The sequence below is a fragment of the Arachis duranensis genome, chromosome 4, assembly GCF_000817695.3.
Source record: "Arachis duranensis cultivar V14167 chromosome 4, aradu.V14167.gnm2.J7QH, whole genome shotgun sequence".
Lineage (NCBI taxonomy): Eukaryota > Viridiplantae > Streptophyta > Magnoliopsida > Fabales > Fabaceae > Arachis > Arachis duranensis.
In genome coordinates this window covers 67,357,670-67,376,136 of record NC_029775.3, presented here as the reverse complement: position 1 = coordinate 67,376,136, position 18,467 = coordinate 67,357,670, and the positions used below count along the sequence as shown (strand labels likewise).

Below are 18,467 nucleotides of genomic sequence, written 5' to 3'. Positions count from 1 at the left end.
TTCGCCGCTTGCACCGCCGCTGGTCTTCCGCGTAGGCGTACAAAATCGTCACTGCTGGTAGATCTTCTCCCTTCATTTTTTGGATTTTCTATTTTTCATTTTATATTTTTTCTAATTCTGAAATTCAACAGGATTTTGTTGTTGTTGCCGTTGTCGCCATCACCATCACCAACGGTTGTTGGTGCTCCTTTGTTTCTCTTTGGTAGCCAAACTTGTTGCTCGTTGTTCGTTGTTGCTCTGCTCTTCTGTTTCTCTCTGGTAACAATTGCTACTTCTCACTATCGACATATTTTTTAGTTGTTGAATTTTACTTTTGCTCAATTAATTGTTTGGTTTGAATATTCAAAAGCTTGAGTTTTTATTTTTAGTTTATCTTCTTTTGTGCAGGCTATAAGTGCAGCAAAAATGAATTTCCAATTGCTATATAACCAATAATTCATGTTTGGTGTGCAGTTATATGTAGATTATGATTTTCCAATTGCTATAAATACCCACCTTTGATCTGTGCTTTGTTATATTGTATTATATCTCACATATTTTTCTCTTTTCTATCTATCTATCTATCTATCTATCTCACAATTTGGAATTGAAACAGCAACACTCTGTATCCTTTATAATGTTGTTGTTGTTGAATTCAAAGGGAATATGACAATGGGAGCAGGAATAAGTGTTGCAGATGGGAACTTGGTGCCGAATTAGACCCTTATGAAGTCACAACCAATGCTGTCAAATGATTTATTTCAATTCTAATGACATGATTCAAGTTTTTATTGCAATGTTTCTTATAATTGATTCGAATTTTGTTCAGGACTGTTGAAAAACACATGCAAATATTTTCTCATAGAGAGAGAGAAAAAAGGTAAATCTCATTGTGTTTCTTAATTCTAATGTTTATTAAATGTTGATTAATCATAACATTTTCATAACTTTGTGTATTCAGATGTCAGATATATTGAACTGGTTTGGATGGTGTACATGAGATACTTTTTATACCAATGTCACTTCAGATGGTGTAAAGCAAGGATTAGAGAGGTATTATTCCTTTTCCATGGATAAAATGTCAAGCTATAATAATAGTTAGATTTTTGTATAATATATGTTCTTTAATGCAACTTCAAGGTAGTATTCCTGCTAAGTTTGTTAATGATGGATGGTAATCTACTGGTATGGATGCTAATGGTATTGAATGGAAAGCTGATAATTGTGCAAAGTGAGTACTTCTTTTAATGATTTCATTGTGTATGTAGATTCTAGATTTTACAACATTAAACATGTTTAATTGATTCATTCTTCACTAGCTTTGCGAATCGATTCACAAATATCAAAGAGAATCATAAATTCCAAAGGGATGGAAAACAAGAATCATTTTTAGTTTTATCTTCTTTTGTGCAAGAAGGATATAAGTGTAGCAAAAATGTTGGGGGCAACTAAGATAATAGGGATTGACATAAATGATATGAAGCGAGAAAAATGTGAAGCTTTTGGAATGAGTCACTTTATAAATTCAAGTAATTCTGATAAATCTCCTTCAAAATTGGTTAAAGAATTGAGTGATAGACTTGGTGTGGATTTTTCATTTGAGTGTACTGGAGTTGGCCCTTTGCTTACTGAATCATTAGATGCTACAAAAGTGGTTAGTTTCATTTTTCAAGAAGTTCATCCTTATAAATTTGTGTGTGTACAAATTGAATTAAATCTATTATATAATCCTTGAAAAAAAGCAAGTGAATCTAATTATAATTTTCTCATGTATAAGGATAAAGTAAAACAATAATGCTTGGTGTAGGAACTGAACTTTTTGTATCATTTGGTCTATTTTCTATTCTTTTACAGGTACTTGCTAGATTCCCACACCAAATTAAGATAAGGTATCTTCTTAGTCATGCCTTTCACAATAATGATGATTATTGTACAAAAATACAAATTGCATTTGTTTTTCGATTATCAACAATTAGTAGCAATTTTCATTCGATGACAATCATGATACGGCTGATCAATCAACAAATTAAATGAGTATATAGCTAGCAATTTATGGTAGTGGAAGCTGATTAATGTGGCATTTCATACCAAATGGATCAAAGGCAACATTTTCATGTGTTTAGACAACACTTTTAAAAGATTGTCTCAGTCCACATTCATTGTAGTGAAAAAATTAAATTTAAAACTATTATTCATAAGTAGTATATTATGATTTAGTTTAGTAAAATTTTTATTTTTCACAAGTCATATATTAAATTTGATTTTTTAAAAGATATATCATTCATCATTAAATACATATTTTTTTCAGTAAATTATCTCAAGTAGAATTTTTATAAATTTTTTTTCTTATTCTCTAATTATTACTCTTCTCTCTGTGCGTGTATGTAGCCATTTGTCTTTTTATTATTAGGGAAGTGAAGTTTTTTCAGTTAAATGACTCAACTTTTTGCTTTCTTGCTTACTATAAGTTTATGTTTTTTAAAATTAGGTGCTTATCATATGTTGCAATCATTCATGAGCTCATTTATCTCATATGATGAAAATAATTTATGATTTAAAATACTAAAATTAGTTGGGATATATCCTTTTCCTACTACAACTAATTAAAGTTGGTAGTAGGTAATTTTATCACATAACAGAAGATGCATGTGTATGACTCTCTTATTACTGCGTTGGCATTGGCAGTGTTCTCATTGAATGGTAAAAATAGAAATAAAGTAAAAGTGAGTTGCCCACCATGTATTATTGGTAAACTAAGCAGCTAATTGGAGGGGAATCACACGCACAAGTTTGTTTGGCAGGATTTATCTTTATGTGCAGTGCTCTGGAGTTTATTCTGGTTAAAAGAAAGATTAAGGGACCCTCGTGGCTATAGGTTTTGACTTTTTCAAAGCAAGAGCAAAGACCAACTTCAAAGTTAAGAGAACCGTGTCATTGGTATCAAGGCGAAAAACATTGCCAAGCTATCAATTCCTTGAAAAGTAGCCAAAGGTTTATAGTTTTAGATTCTTTAGTATATTCATGATTTTTCTTCTTCATTTACTTTTAAATTCTTAGATCAATTACTAAAAGCGAAAGCTAGGCTACTTTTAAAGGTACAACTTTAGATCATTGCTAACACTTGTATTGCTACATTGATGTAACATAGTTATAGGCTTGTAGTATTTTTTGTTGTTTAGTTTTGTAACATGATTTACTACTTTTCAAGAGAAATTTGTTTATCAATATTTTGAGTTTAATGAAATATCTCATTTTGAAGTAATTAATTTCAGTATATTTATATTATGTATAACAATAATAATTGTTGGCAAATTGAGATTCTAAAAAAAGATAGTTCGTTGTTTCTAAGAAAATGAGTATAATATAACTAAAAAAGTCTTAAGACTTTAGTGACAATAGTAATGGCTGGTAAAAGTGAATAATATTACAATTTTATAATTATTTTTAGTGGCCATATAAATTGCCAGTAAAATGGGTTTTGGCGACAATAGTAATGGCCGCTAAAAATGAATCACGTTGCAATTTTAGAATTACTTTTGGTGGCCATATAAATTGCCAAAAAAATAGTCGCTAAAAATTATTTACTTTTTGCAGCCATTAAAAAAGTTTTTACCGGCAAATGCTATAATTACCGATAAAACCTTTTAGCGACAAAGCATAAGACGACTAATTGCCGGTAAATGTATTAGCAACTATTTTTATTGCCACTAAAAGTAAAATAAATGGCTGCTAAAAATGATTTTTCTTGTAGTGTAAAAGCATGACAGTGTGTATAACTCTATAGCTATGCTTTAAAATCGTACAAAAAAGTATACATACAACCACACTTTTGAAGCGTGCTAAGAAGGTTTGGTTTGGCTATACTTTCAAAGCGTGCCGATAAAAAACGATATGGCTACACTTTTTGAGCATGCCAATAGGGTAATAAATGGCTATGCTTAGTAAGTGTGCCTTGATGACTACAAGAAAAAACGCCTACGCTTAAAAAGTGTACCAATAGCTAAGGAGATGGCTATGCTTTTAAAGCGTGCTAGTTTCCAGGTTATGGCCACGTTTATTAAGCGTGGCTGTTGAGCACAACTGTACGATATAGCCACGCTTTTAAGCGTGGTCATAAGTTAGCTCAGAAAAACTCTTTTTTCATTAATCTTTCCAATAAAAACCTTGCAAAATTCATATATAATTTTAAAATCATAGATCAAAATAATTATGTATATATCAGCCAATCTAACTTATATATAAACTTGTCTCAAAAAAATAGACTTTGATCACAAAATACTAAAAATCAAAGTCATAACAACTACCCATGAATTCCTAATACAGAAATTACAATTCCAACAAGTATCACATATCTACTTTCTTTATATACTTAATTACAAAATATCAAACTCCATGATTAGTGTGATCTTCCACCATGAATTCCATTGATTTTACCACTGTCCTGCACAATTTTAAATATTGTTGTGTTAGTGCATGTTATAAAGGCTAATTAATAATACAAATCTAATTCTAATATATATATATATAAATATATATTTAGGCCCTTCAACTGCCATATGAAAAATGTGATGCACCTTGTTCTCACATCTTTTTTTATTCACCAACTTCATTAATCCAAGCACATGATTCATAATATTCAAAGTTTTTTCTACTAGCATATAATATATAGGCATTTTGTATTGTTTTTTCTGAAATTTGGTTGCATGATAATTCAAAGTTTAAGACATTGGAGGACACTAATTTTCAATGCTATACATAGTTAACAACCATAAGCTGAAATTCAGAATAGATCTAAATTCACACCAAACTAAAGCAATGAAGTTTGATTCAAAGGAGATATTTAGTTCCAAGTACTTATCAAAAAATATTTTCGAATTACCAAGCACTCTGCTTGTTGCAACTGTGGTACTCTTTCCTTTAACAAGAATCACAAACAAACCACATTTATATGGGAGTATATAAGAAAAAACAAGAGAATGTAACATATTTTATGGCCATTGGGCTACTTACCATCCTAAGGAGCCTTATTACAATAATGCAACATATTTTGCTTAAACACAGATTCTACCACACAATACATAGACATCACTATCTAATAACTAACTGATTGCTAACAAAATCAAGTAACAAAGAACAATCAATAGTACACTACAAGAAAATTTAACAACCTACAATGTATATTTAGCCAACAATAGAAATTTAACATGAATACTAAAATTCTATAATCCAAAACAACGAGGCAGTGACCACTTATTTTTCTCTCTTTTTTTAATTAGCATCTTTGTATGACAATAATACGATAAAGATAATTACTTATATCATTGGTTGGTGGAATGTAAGTTGATTCGGAGGAACGGAAAAAATTTCTTGGTCTACTATTTGAGGCATCCAAAATAGAATTTTGGGTAGCTTGCACTAAGGCTGCTACCTCTTTGTCAGTCATTCTAAGGTTGATTTGGTGCAACATCACCTTTAATAGACCACAAACATTGTCCATCTTCTTCTCTAATGATAAGACTTTGTCATTGTATTTAACTTTGACTTGGTGAATCTCCTTATCCTTTTTAAGAGAGCTTATTGTAATCAAAGCCCCATAACAACGAACTCAACCTGGTTAGTCCTTTCCTAGCATGGCTACAAATGCATCCTCATGATTTTCCCTTACCTTTATGCGGTTTTGAAGTTCATTTTATCAAAAGTAACAACATAAAAATACAAAGTCATATTAACTTAATATAAATATAAATCTATTTAGAATTTATATTGTCCAAATCCAAACACAAATACAAACAACTCACAATTGTTGTTTATGTTTTAGCATCAATTTCTTTTCTATTTTTACTTGTGCGAGTTGCTGTGAAAACTTTAGCCTTTGATGGTTCTTCATTGTTTTCTTTAGAGTCATGCTAGAGTATGAAGAGAAAAACTTACATGAATCATACTAACTAGACAATATAACATGGATATAAAGGAGAAATCACAAACAAATAAGTTATGTTACCAGCTGCTTGTACTATTCCAAAATTTGTGGAATCCATTTAGTGAGGAAATGTTTACTTTGACCTATTTTCAGTATTCTTAGCAGACATGGCCTAAATATAAACATGAAAAAGAGGTATTATTATTCTTAGCAGACACATTTTCTTTCTCTTTGAAAATCACATCACCTTTTTTTGAAACACGAAGTCTAATTACATAAAGAATCAAGGATAGTTGGAAGAAATAGAAGACATATAGCATTACCTTGATAGATGGAAGACTCCAATACCGAATTATTTTGTGAAATTGAACCTCAATGATCTCTAATGGTCGGTTCTGTATCATTTCTTTCTTTGTATTGTACTTCAAGAAATGTTCCTTTTTGATTTCGCCCTTGTATTTTTTCTATGCACGACAACATCCCCACATTATCCGCGACTGTGAACTTATTGGAAAAATGAACTTTTGCAATTCAACACAATACATTAGAATGCCAAAGGTTAGCATAAAATAACAAATAGATAAATAAAAAACTGTCCATAATTCTATATTTACATACGTTAGCGTACTCCCACATGTCTTCCTTAAGTTTATTAGGCACACCATGCCAACTAGTATATAGCAAAGTTACAAAATGAGGATTTCTAACTGCTATAGATACGACCTCTTTGGTTGGACCTATAGGCTTCCCTTGTGAAAACTTTACCTCCCGTCGATATTTAAAATTAGTGGCATGAAGTTTTTGCATAAGGTCTTACCACAAATTTTCTTTATTGTGCCTAAGTCCAATTAGAATAATAGAATTTTAAGTTAACCTAATTGAAAAGAAATATAAGCTATAATTAGACAATAAGGTAGACAAGAAAAGTACATTCATTACTAGCTTACACTACAACAAATAAGGGTTTTTGCAACGGTCGAAAACTGTTGTCATAGATCGAAGAACCATTCTAAAAACTTTAGGCGACGCTTTGGCAACGGTTTTTGATCTGTGGTATATGCGGCCGTTACCAATGCTCATATGCAACGATTTTTTATCTAAGGAAACGGCAACAAAAAACTGTTAGCATAGTTACTAGCATAGACAATAGTTTTGACAATAATTTTTAAAGAACGGTTTAGTTCCAACTTTTTTTTAAATGTAGTATCAATAAATAATCTAAACTATTTGAATCAAATTACTAAAGAAAACTAATTGAACATTTACCATCAAATTTGACTTATAAAAATTGTTGTAAGATCCACAATCACATTATATCATCATTACAAAATAACATATTACTAGTCTAGGTCATAACTATTTGTACTTACATCATCATCATTTTCCAAAATACCATAATACTATAGCCTAAGTCATGACGATTTTGAACTATATAATCTAATTTCGCAAAAAATATAATAACAAAGAAGAGTTGAAATAGATAAGTAGCAAATAGATTTATCATCATGTCCACAAGTTCAGGACTTTTACTCTCTAACATTTACTCTTAAAAATTTGAGCTTAATTAAGTTCAATTTCTCTTTTAACATGGTTTTTCTGTAAACAAAATAAAAAATAATAAATCAAATATAAAACTAGACATCTTTAATACTAATAATATTTACTAAAAATGTTTGAGAGAGAGAGGACAAACATATATATAATAACATTCTTCTATTTGGATACACAAAACAATTGAATCAACATCAACATAATCAACCATTGTTTAAGATATGATAACTTATAGAAACTTTAACAACAAATAATACCTCCACATTCGCATCATTGTTCGGATTGCTTAAAGTGCTTCCTAGTTGAGCAGCTAACATCTTAAGGTCCACTCCTGAGCTTTTTTGTTTCAACATCATCTTAACAAGAGATTTTAGTTCATTTACTTCTTTTTACATCACATCAATCTTACCTTCTAATGTTGTTTTCTCAGCTGCATGTTGCTGCTTAAGAGTGACAATTTCTTCATTTTTCTTTAACAAAGTTAGTGTGGTAACTCTTCTATGACATCGCACTCGCCCTGCTTTCTCTTTCCCAAATATGGATTGAAGAGCTCTAATTGCTGATTCTTTAGACTTTTTATTCTCAGCTTGAAAATGTGCCTAATTTGAAGAAAAATAACAATAATTAAAAAAAAAGAGTAACTACACAATTAGACTAAAACCATATATCATTTGACAACATCAAAGAAAATAATAAAAATTAAGAATAATATCAAGATTCTTTAACTCAACTACAAGCGTAAAAATAACAACAACTGATGGACAATTCGCCAAAATACAAGAAATCCATAACCTATTTTAATCAAATTAACTCTCAATACTTACATTAACATCCAAAGTATCTTCATCCAATGATTTTCGCTTTATGCTTTGGCGAGTCTCAACAAACATTTATACTTGAGTAGGTGATTCAGTATTTTTCTTAGAAGCAGCCTGTAAGTCCAGTTCAAATAACATTTATATAGAGTTAAAATAAGTTTATTTTTTAAAATCAACACATACTTGATACTCAAAGACACACGCAACACATACACATACAAATGCACAACAAGGTTTAAAAAATTGTATCAATCTTGCACGTATTCTTGCAAAATTTATTGGTCTCTTTCGATGCCTAAATTTCTGTTGTGCTCTATTTTTCTTATTCTGCACAAACATTTTCTACATAGCAAGAGACAAGTATTATCAAAAAGTCATCATATTTCACTTATAAATGTATAAAATATAATTGCATAAACAATTACACTAGGTTTCACATAGCTTACCTTAGCTTTCTCAGTTCTCCAATAAGCAATTAACTTTCGAAAATGACTATCAGGTATGCTTTTAGGATGATTTTTCAGCATCTCATTAACACATTTGTATGGGGAAAAAATGACTTTGCTTGATCGTGGTATTATACCGTCTCCAATTGTCATTGATACGACCAAGTACCATCTTTTTTCCTTGAATTGGAATAATGAATTTAGCCTATTAAACACAAATATTATTTGCTAGTAAGAATAAAATATTATGTACATTTCCTTAAGTTCCTAAAAGAAATAAGACTAATATTCTCACTTGAACCAGGGCAGAAAGTTCTGCTGTTTAATTTTAGGCTAAGACTATTTCCCGGGAAATTGAAATCCCAGTAGAGAGGACCATATGTGATTACAGGTGTGTCACCATATGGATACGTAGAGCTTCAGGATAATGATTCTGACAAAAAGTTCATTGTTAATAGACAGAGAGTCAAACATTATCTTGAAAGCAATTTTGAGCAAGAATGCTCAAAACTGAAACTTGATTAAAGCTCAGTAATAGTCCAGCTAAAGACAATAAAGAAGCACTTGCTGGGAGGCAACCAAGCCATTAATAAAGCTTATTTGTTAATTACATGATAATTTTACAGGTTCAGATTAATTATCTTCAAGGTAAAATAACAATTGCATGAGTTCACAGAGTTATAGAAGGATTCAGAGGATGAAACAGCAAAAAGAAGCTCACTGGTGCGAAAAAGCCAGTAAGAGCTATTTTGGGCGTTTAACACCCAAAAGAAGCATCTACTGGGTGTTTAACGCCAGTAGAGATAACCATATGGGCATTAAATGCCAAAAAGAAACAGCTTCTGGGCGTTTAACGCCAGATATACAGCGTCTTGGGCGTTCAGAAAAACACCCAGTGATAAAGGAGTTTCTGGTGTTTAACGCTAGCTAGAAGCAACAGCTAAGCGTTAAACGCCCAGACCAAGCACCAACTGGGCGTTAAACGCCCCAAACATGCAGCAGTTGGGCGTTTAACGCTAGGATTGTGCAGGGGAGGAAATTTTTGTTCCCAACTTGATTTTTTTTTCAAATTTTCATGTTTCCATCCATAATTTCTTGCATAAACACATTACAAATCCTAATTTTTCAAATCCTTTTTTAAAGATATCAAATGTATCTTAATTCTAAACATAAATCTTTTTCAATTCCTCCTCAACTTCTTTTCAAATCTTTTTTAAAACTAAATTATCTTTTTGAATTCTTTTCAAATCTTTTTAAATTCTTCTCAAATCTTTTTTTAAACTCATCATATCTTCTTTTCAAAATTTAGATTTATCTTTTCAAATATCTTTCATATCTTTTCAATTTTAAATTACATCTTTTTCCTATCATACTTATCTTTTACAAATCATATCTTTTATCCTACCTTTTTCAAAAAAATTTTTTCGAAAACCCACCCCCTTCCCTTTAAATCCATGTTTGGCTCCCTTCTCTCCTCCACCATTCGAACTTGGCTCTCCCTCTATCCATCTCCTTTCCTTTCTTTTGCTTGAGGACAAGCAAACCTCTAAGTTTGGTGTGTTTATCTGTGATCACTAAACCAATACCCACTAAGATCATAGCTCCTAAGGGAAAACAAACCACTCCAAGAGGCAAGAAAGAGAATATTCCAAAACCACTTTGGAATCAAGGGAAGTTCTTAACCAAAAAACATTCAGACCATTACTACAAATAATGGGTCTAAGGTCAGTGATCCCGGAAGTTAAATTCGATCTAAAAGAAGACAAATATCCGGAGATCCAAGTGCAAATTTGAAACAGGAGCTGGGAAATCCTAGCTAATCCTAAAAAAAGGTGGGAAGAAACATGGTTCAGGAATTCTATTCTAATCTGTGGCAAATAGACAGGCAGAGAATAGCTGAAACCGCCTTCTATGACTATCAAACTCTGGTCAGAGGGAAGATTATTCACCTCCACCTTGACAAAATAAGAGAGATCTTCAAGCTGCCTCAACTGCAAGATGACCCAGACTCCTTTAATAGGAGAATGATGAGAACAAATAAGGGCTTGGATGAAATTCTAGAGGACATATGCCTCCCTGGAACCAAGTGGACAACCAACACAAAGGGTGTCCCAAACCAACTCAAGAGAAGAGATCTCAAACCAGTTGCCAGAGGCTGGCTAGACTTTATTGGGCGTTCTATACTACCCACTAGCAACCGCTCTAAGGTTACCATCAAAAGAGAAGTAATGATCCATTGCATCATGTTGGAAAAAGAAGTGGAAGTTCATCAGATGATCTCTTGCGAACTTTACACAATTGCAAACAAGAACTCCAAAGATGCCAAATTGGCTTATCCAAGCTTAATCTCCATGCTATGTAAAGATGCTGGGGTAAAGATGGGAGTAAATGAGTATATCTCAGTTGAGCAACCAATTACCAAAAAGTTAATGGAAGGACAACAAGTGCAGGACGACCCCATCAAGAGGAAAGCACAGGAGTTCCTCCCCAAAATCCCTCAAATTGAATACTGGGAGCGTCTTGAAGCATCTGTTACCAAGTTGCAAGAAGCTATAGACCAACTAAAGGAAGAACATAAAAATCAAAATAGCATGCTTTGCAAACTGCTTGGGGAACAAGAAGAGCAAGGGCATGAACTGAAGGAACTGAAGCATCAGAAGCTATCTCTTGAAGGGCCAAGCACCCCACAGATTAAAGGAGCATCCACCTCCCAAAATAAAGGTTGTTGAGTCCTAATCTTAGCCTTAACTCTGTGATAATTGTTCTTATTATGAATTTACCTTAGAAGTTATATATGAGTAGTAGTAATTAGTATTTTTATTTTGATTTTATCTCCAATTAAGCGCAATACTTTTTGTCTTCTGAATGAATGCCTGAACAGTGCATATTTTTTATATTGAATTTTATGAATGTTAAAATTATTGGATCTTGAAAGAATGATGAACAAGAAAAATGTTATTGATGATCTAAAAAATCATGAAATTGATTCTTAAAGTAAGAAAAAGCAGTGAAAAAAAAAGAAGGAGCAGCAGAAAAAGCCAATAGCCCTTTAAACCAAAAGGCAAGGGCAAAAAGGATCCAAGGCTTTGAGCATCAATGGAAAGGAGGGCCTAAAGGAATAAAATCCTGGCCTAAGCGGCTAAATCAAGCTGTTCCTAACCATGTGCTTGTGTCATGAAGGTCCAGGTGAAGAGCTTGAGACTGAGTAGTTAAAGTCGTGATCGAAAGTAAAAGAGTGTTGATGCCAGGGCATCTAGGCCAGTTTCACTGACCTTTACTTTACTGTTTTAGGATAGTTTCATGCATTTTCTTACTGAATAAGGCAAGTTTTGAATGAAAATACACTTACACCTTGATTCAAGCAACTATTGTGAATTTTACATGATTTCAAAGGATTTTGCAAGAATTGAATGACAAATTGATGATGCATAATCTCATGACTTTGGCTAGAGCTTTGATGCACTTTATTTGCTTGATTTCAGGACAAAGGAAGCAAGGAAGAACCACGTTAGTAGTCCCGTTAATCTAGTTAACGTGACCACTAACGTGGAATGGGAATGAGCTTGCAACGTTAATGAGAAAAGTGATCACCAATAACGCCTGCGAAGCCATCATAAGCCCACGTTAATTGCCACGATAACTAGGTTAACGTGGTAGTTAACATGGAGATAAAGAGAGCTCCAGCGTTAGTGGTAAACGTGAACACCACTAACGCTCCAAAAATTGGCAATGAGCCATGTTAAGAGTCACGTTAACTTAGTTAACGTGAACTCTAACGTGGAAGGGAGGAACAATACCAATGTTAGTGACACTCACCTTTGTCACTAACGTTGGAGATGGCATTCACTACCACGTTAACTTAGTTAATGTGAGCTCTTACGTGGAGAGTAGGGGCGTTTGGAGCGTTAGTGACAAAGGTAAGTGTCACTAACGCTCTCGAAGATGAAGCATGCCCACATTAAGAGCCACGTTAGTTATACTAATGTGAACTCTAACGTAGGAACAAGGGGGACAAGGCAACGTTATTGGGAAAGGTGAGTCCCAATAACGCTTGCAAAGGTTCATAAGGCAATGTTAGTGCTCACGTTAGTGCCACTAACGTTGAAGTTAACGTGGACTATATGGGGTTGGAACGTTAGTGAAAAAGGTGATTGCCACTAACATTCTCGAACCCACAATTTCACTTAACGTTAACATCACTAACGCCCATGCCTAACTCACACTTTTCTACAAGCTGAGCCCACTGAAGATTGTAACTGCTTCAACTCAAGATCTAAGGCCCACATCCAAGACTTGAAGAACTCACTAGAAGATCAAGAGGAGTAATATATATAGGAGTAGTTTTGAACTATAGAGGAGCTTTTGGTACTTTGGAGCACTACCCTCTGTATATTTACTCTTCTGCAATTTGAAGCATGTATTCTTTTCTGCCATTTTTTCATTTCTAGGGCTATGAACAACTAAACCCCTTTCATTGGGTTAGGGAGCTCTGTTGTAATTTGATGGATCAGTTATAGTTTTCATTCTTCTTCTTCTTTCTTATCTTTTGATTTACTAGAAAGCTTTCAATCTTAATTCAATTGGTTAGTTGTCTTGGAAAAGAAACTCTCCATAATTGGATCTCCTCTGAGCCTTGGAAAAGGGATGAGGAGATCATGCTAGAAATGTTTTCTCATGTTGGACCAAATTGGGGTCTAGGCGGATATAGTGACATGTTATCCTCCCAACACTTTGATTTGGTAATACATGTGGTATAATCAGTGACCACACTTCATCTCTTCCCATGAGTAATTAAATCAAGGAATTGGGCAATTGTTCAAGCTTAGTGAGATTGGGTTGCTAAGGAATTGGAACCCAATCACTTAAGATTGCTAAGGAGATCAAGATATGCTTTGATTGAGGAAGAGATGAAAATGAATTTGATCCGGCGAATACAACATCTCCTGAGCCCAAAAAATTCCCCATTTCTGATCTTACCCATTCTCTTTACTTTCTGCCATTTATTTCCATGTTCATTTCCCCAAATTCCCATTTAAGATTCTACACTTTATTTTTTGCTATTTACTTTTCCGCTATTTAATTTTCTGCAACTCTCAAACTATACTCTGTTTAGCTCAACTAGCATACTCTTCCAACTAAAGTTGCTTGACCAATCAATCCCTGTGGGATTCGACCTCACTCTATTGTGAGTTTTTACTTGACAACAATTCGGTATACTTGCCGAAGGAAAATTTGTTGAGAGACAAGTTTTCATGCATTAAGTTTATGGCGCCGTTGCCGGGGATTGATTTTGTATCAACATTGATTAAGTTGGAAGTTCACTAGATTGAGCATTTTTCTTTTGTTTGTTTATTTTATTCAGTCATTTACCTTCAGTTTATGTAGTTTCTTCCTCATATCCTATACCCTCTCTGTTTTCTTTCTTTCTTAGTTATTATTTGCAATTCTGCTCACTAACCCACTAAATGTTTGATAATTGGCACTACTCACACTAACAATCACTCTAACAAGAATAATCTCTTCATTTTATCTCTTGCTGTGTGCTTTGTTATTTGTATGACAGGGAGAAGAGGCGGAGCTTCAACTTCATTCGATTCAGAACCTGAAAGGACCCTCCAGAGACTAAGGAGGGAAGCAAGAGGAAAAAGGAGTTGTTGGTGCTGAGGAAGAGGAAGAGTATTTTGAAACAAGCATGGAGGAGAATTTGGAAAACAATCATGAATGAGAAGCTCACAACCATGCCAGAGAAGGCCCTGCAAATCATGTTGGGCAAGAGAGGAGAGTTCTAGACTCTTACATCAATCAAAATCCAGGAAACTATGGAAGTAGCATCCAAAAGCCCACCATACATGCCAACAACTTTGAATTAAAACCCCAGCTCATCACCCTTGTTCAGAACAACTGCTCATTTGGAGGAAGTGCCCCAGAAGACCCCAATCAACATCTAACCACCTTCCCAAGAATATGTGATACTGTGAAGTCTAATGGGGTCCACCCGGATGTCTATAGGCTGCTTTTGTTCCCTTTTTTACTAAGAGACAAAGCATCCAAGTGGCTGGAGTCCTTTCTGAAGGAGAGCTTAACGAATTAGGAAGAAGTGGTGAACAAATTTTTGGCAAGATTCTATCCCCCTCAAAGAATTAACAGGCTGAGAGCTGAGGTGCAGACTTTTAGGCAACAAGATGGTGAAACTCTCTATGAGGCATGGGAGAGGTTCAAGGACTTAACAAGAAGATGCCAACCGGACATGTTCAATGAATGGGTTCAACTTCACATTTTCTACGAAGGTCTCTCTTATGAGTCAAAGAAGGCTGTAGACCATTCTTTAGGGGGCTCTCTAAACAAGAAGAAAACCATTGAAGAAGCCATAGATGTCATTGAGACGGTAGCTGAGAATGACTACTTCTATGCTTCTGAAAGAAGCAACATTCGAGGAGTAATTGAGCTGAACCACATGGATGCATTGCTAGCTCAAAATAAGATGATCACCAAACAGCTAGCAGATCTTACCAAGAAGGTGGAGGAAAACCAAGTTGCAGCAGTCATCACTTCATCACCAGCTCAAGAAGGAGTGAATATAGGAGAAGAAGGTGACTGGGAACAAGCCAATTATGTTGGAAACTCACCTAGACAAATCCATGATCCGTACTCCAAAACTTACAACTCTGGATGGAGAAATCACCCTAACTTTGGATGGGGGAATCAACAAGACCAAGGCCAAGACCAGAGACGCCATAACTACAACCCCAACAACAATGCAACTCACCAACATACCTCACAGAGATCCTATCAACATCCATCTAACCACCCTTCTCAACCACCTAATCCCAACCCACCATCACTAACTGAGGATAGACTTTCCAAGATCGAGACTCTACTTGAAGACATATGTAGAGAAGTCCAAGACAATAAGGTGTTTAAGGATGAAGTGCGAGCCAATATCAAAAACCAAGGGAAAACCATCAAAAGACTGGAGTCCCAAGTAGGGTATCTATCTCAACAAATTCCCAAACCCATTGATAGATTTCCCAGTGACAGAGAAGAATCCAAGAGGAGAAACAAGGAAAGTGAGGTGGGAAGAATGCAAGATGATCACCACAAGTGATGAGAGGAGTATGGAGGAAGTAGAACACCTCCAAGACAGTCCAAAGGAAAATCATGAAGAAAGAAACCATGCACCCCAACCCACACTCAGGGAAGAGCTAAAAAAAAGGGAGATCCTGAACCCATATGCACCCTTTTCCCAAAGGCTTGAGGGTGGTGTAGCAGGGAGAATGTATTCAAGGTTCCTCGACATGTTTGCATCTCGATGTAAATATACCATTCATTAAGGCCCTCCAGTAAATGCCTTCCTACATCAAGTATATAAAGGAGCTACTGGCCAAAAAGAGTTCATTGAAGGGTGGACAAACAATGAAGATGAACAGGGAGTGCAGTGCTATTATCCAAACAGGGCCACCTACAAAGAAGAAAGATCCAGGGAGTTTCCACATTCTCTGTGCTATAGGAGAGACAATGTTTGATAAAGGGCTCTGTGACTTGGGAGCAAGCATCAACTTAATGCCTCTGTCCCTCATGAAAAAGCTTCAAATCAATGAGCTAACACCCACAGATGTAATCATCAAACTGGCTGACAAAACCCAAAAACAGGCAATAGGAGTGGTTGAGAATGTGTTAGTGAAGGTTGGGAACTACTTTCTCCCCCACAGACTTTGTTATCCTGGAAATGAAAGAGAATTCCATTCACCCCATCATTCTGGGAAGGCCATTCTTAGCCACAGCCAGAGCACTTATAGATGTGGAGCGAAGGGAGCTAGTATTGAGAATACATGATGAACAGCTCACCTTCAATGTTTTCAAACCCTCACAAGAAGCAGATTATGATAACAAGGAGTCAGAGGAAGAGCACAAGAAAGAGCCAAACAAGGGAACACAAGTACCACATCTGAAAACCCCCCATTGGTAACAACCAGTGTGATCAGAAGAAGCAACAATCAAGTGTAATCCAAGAAGAACTAAACTCATAAGAGTCATATGAGACAAGCAATAGAACCCTTTTGAAAGAAGAAACCACAAGGAACAAGGTGACATCAAGGGACACAAGAAAAAAAGTCCCAAAGGGATGGAAAAACAAGAAAATCCCGACAGAAGATTTCTCTCCAGGAGATGAAGTGATCTCTACATACTTTCTATCTATACCACCTCACCTCCCCACTATTCCATCCCAGCTGCCACCCGTGTACACCATCAACAAAATCTCGTCCTTAGAACATGTGGAACTTCTTAAAAAAGCCAATGGAAACAGATTCACTGCAACGGGGGAAGATTTGAAGCACTACCAACCACCCTGACAAGGACCAAACGTCAAGCTAATGACGCTAAAGAAGCACTTCATGGGAGGAAACCCATGTTCTATACCCTCTCTTTTTAATCTCTAATAATAGTAATAAAGCAAAGTTTATGAATTATAAATCAACTTCGACAAACAATATAAGACCTCCTACATGCAGCATATAGTACATGATAAGTTTGGTGTTCAAGGCACACCAAGAGGGCTTGAACACACTTCATGATGTGAGATTATTTCTGAATCTTGTTGCACCATATGATCACAAACAAGTTTGGTGTACCAACGTTGCATGCATGGGAGAATGAGTGGTCGATTGATTTGTATTCATGAAAAGCATTTAGTTATTTCAAAAACAAAAGAAAAAAAAGATTTTAATAGTAGCTATTTCACATTTTAATTCTTCCCACCAAAAATTCAATTGACCAATTTGCATTCCTTTTGTCTTATATAGGAAATCAAAAAGGGTATTGATGGTACTTGATAAGACAATCAAGGAAGGGAGATTCGGCCACTATACCAAGGAAACCTCACACTTGTCTTCAAGGGGAGTATCTTTGGAAGTGTTGCCATGCAACATTGGGAGTTGGATAGCCTTGGAGACCGAACCAAGACCCTCATAAAAGAGGTGATCCTGGTGCTCATCCAAGGTCAAGCCCCAACCGTCCATCATAAAATAACACTATCAATCCACACCTTTCAAACACCCACCATTCTTCTATATAAATGATCCTCATTCTACAACCTCTCTGTACACACTTGTTCTCGTTCATCTCCCTTCATTCTCTCGAGCACACACACTTCATCCCCCATCAAAAATTCCATACGCACCGAAAGAGCCCATGGAGCAGCCTCCTTCCGATGCCAGGAGATTTAAGACCGCCTTCCATGAGCTTCAATATGAACGGATCAAAAACAAGAAAATGTTGCCAGAATTGACATTCCAGTTCAACGAGGATGAGTGCCCAAAGATCAGAGAGAAGATTGCACAGAGGGGTTGACAAAAGCTCACCTACCCAGAGACAAAGATAAATACAAACCTCATCAAGGAGTTCTATGCAAATGCAGTCAGAGAAGACAATACAAGGGCCCCCACCTTCAAAAGTTATGTAAGAGGAACAGAGGTAGACTTCAGCCCCAATGCTATAACAAGGACTCTTCAGCTGAAATCACCACATTTTGATGAGCTTAGCTATCAAGTAAGAATAAGTAATGCTCTCGAGGAAGATGAACTTGAAGAAATCATGAATGATATGTGTGTTATTGGGTCTGATTAGGAAAGATACTCAGACAAAAGGCCGAGGTTCATTAGGAGAGGAGACCTTATCCCAGAAGCCAAGGGATGGTTTGAGCTAGTAAGGAAGTCTATCCTTCCAGCCGCAAACAATTCTGAGGTCAATATTGCT

At 35.2% G+C, this 18,467-nt stretch overlaps 1 non-coding gene across 1 annotated transcript; it reads right to left on the bottom strand.

Moving 5' to 3' along the window:
- Positions 1-14,859: 14,859 nt before the first annotated feature.
- LOC127746853 (small nucleolar RNA R71) lies at positions 14,860-14,961 on the bottom strand. The gene has a single exon (XR_008008665.1). It is a non-coding gene; the product is annotated as a small nucleolar RNA R71 (small nucleolar RNA).
- Positions 14,962-18,467: the final 3,506 nt, after the last annotated feature.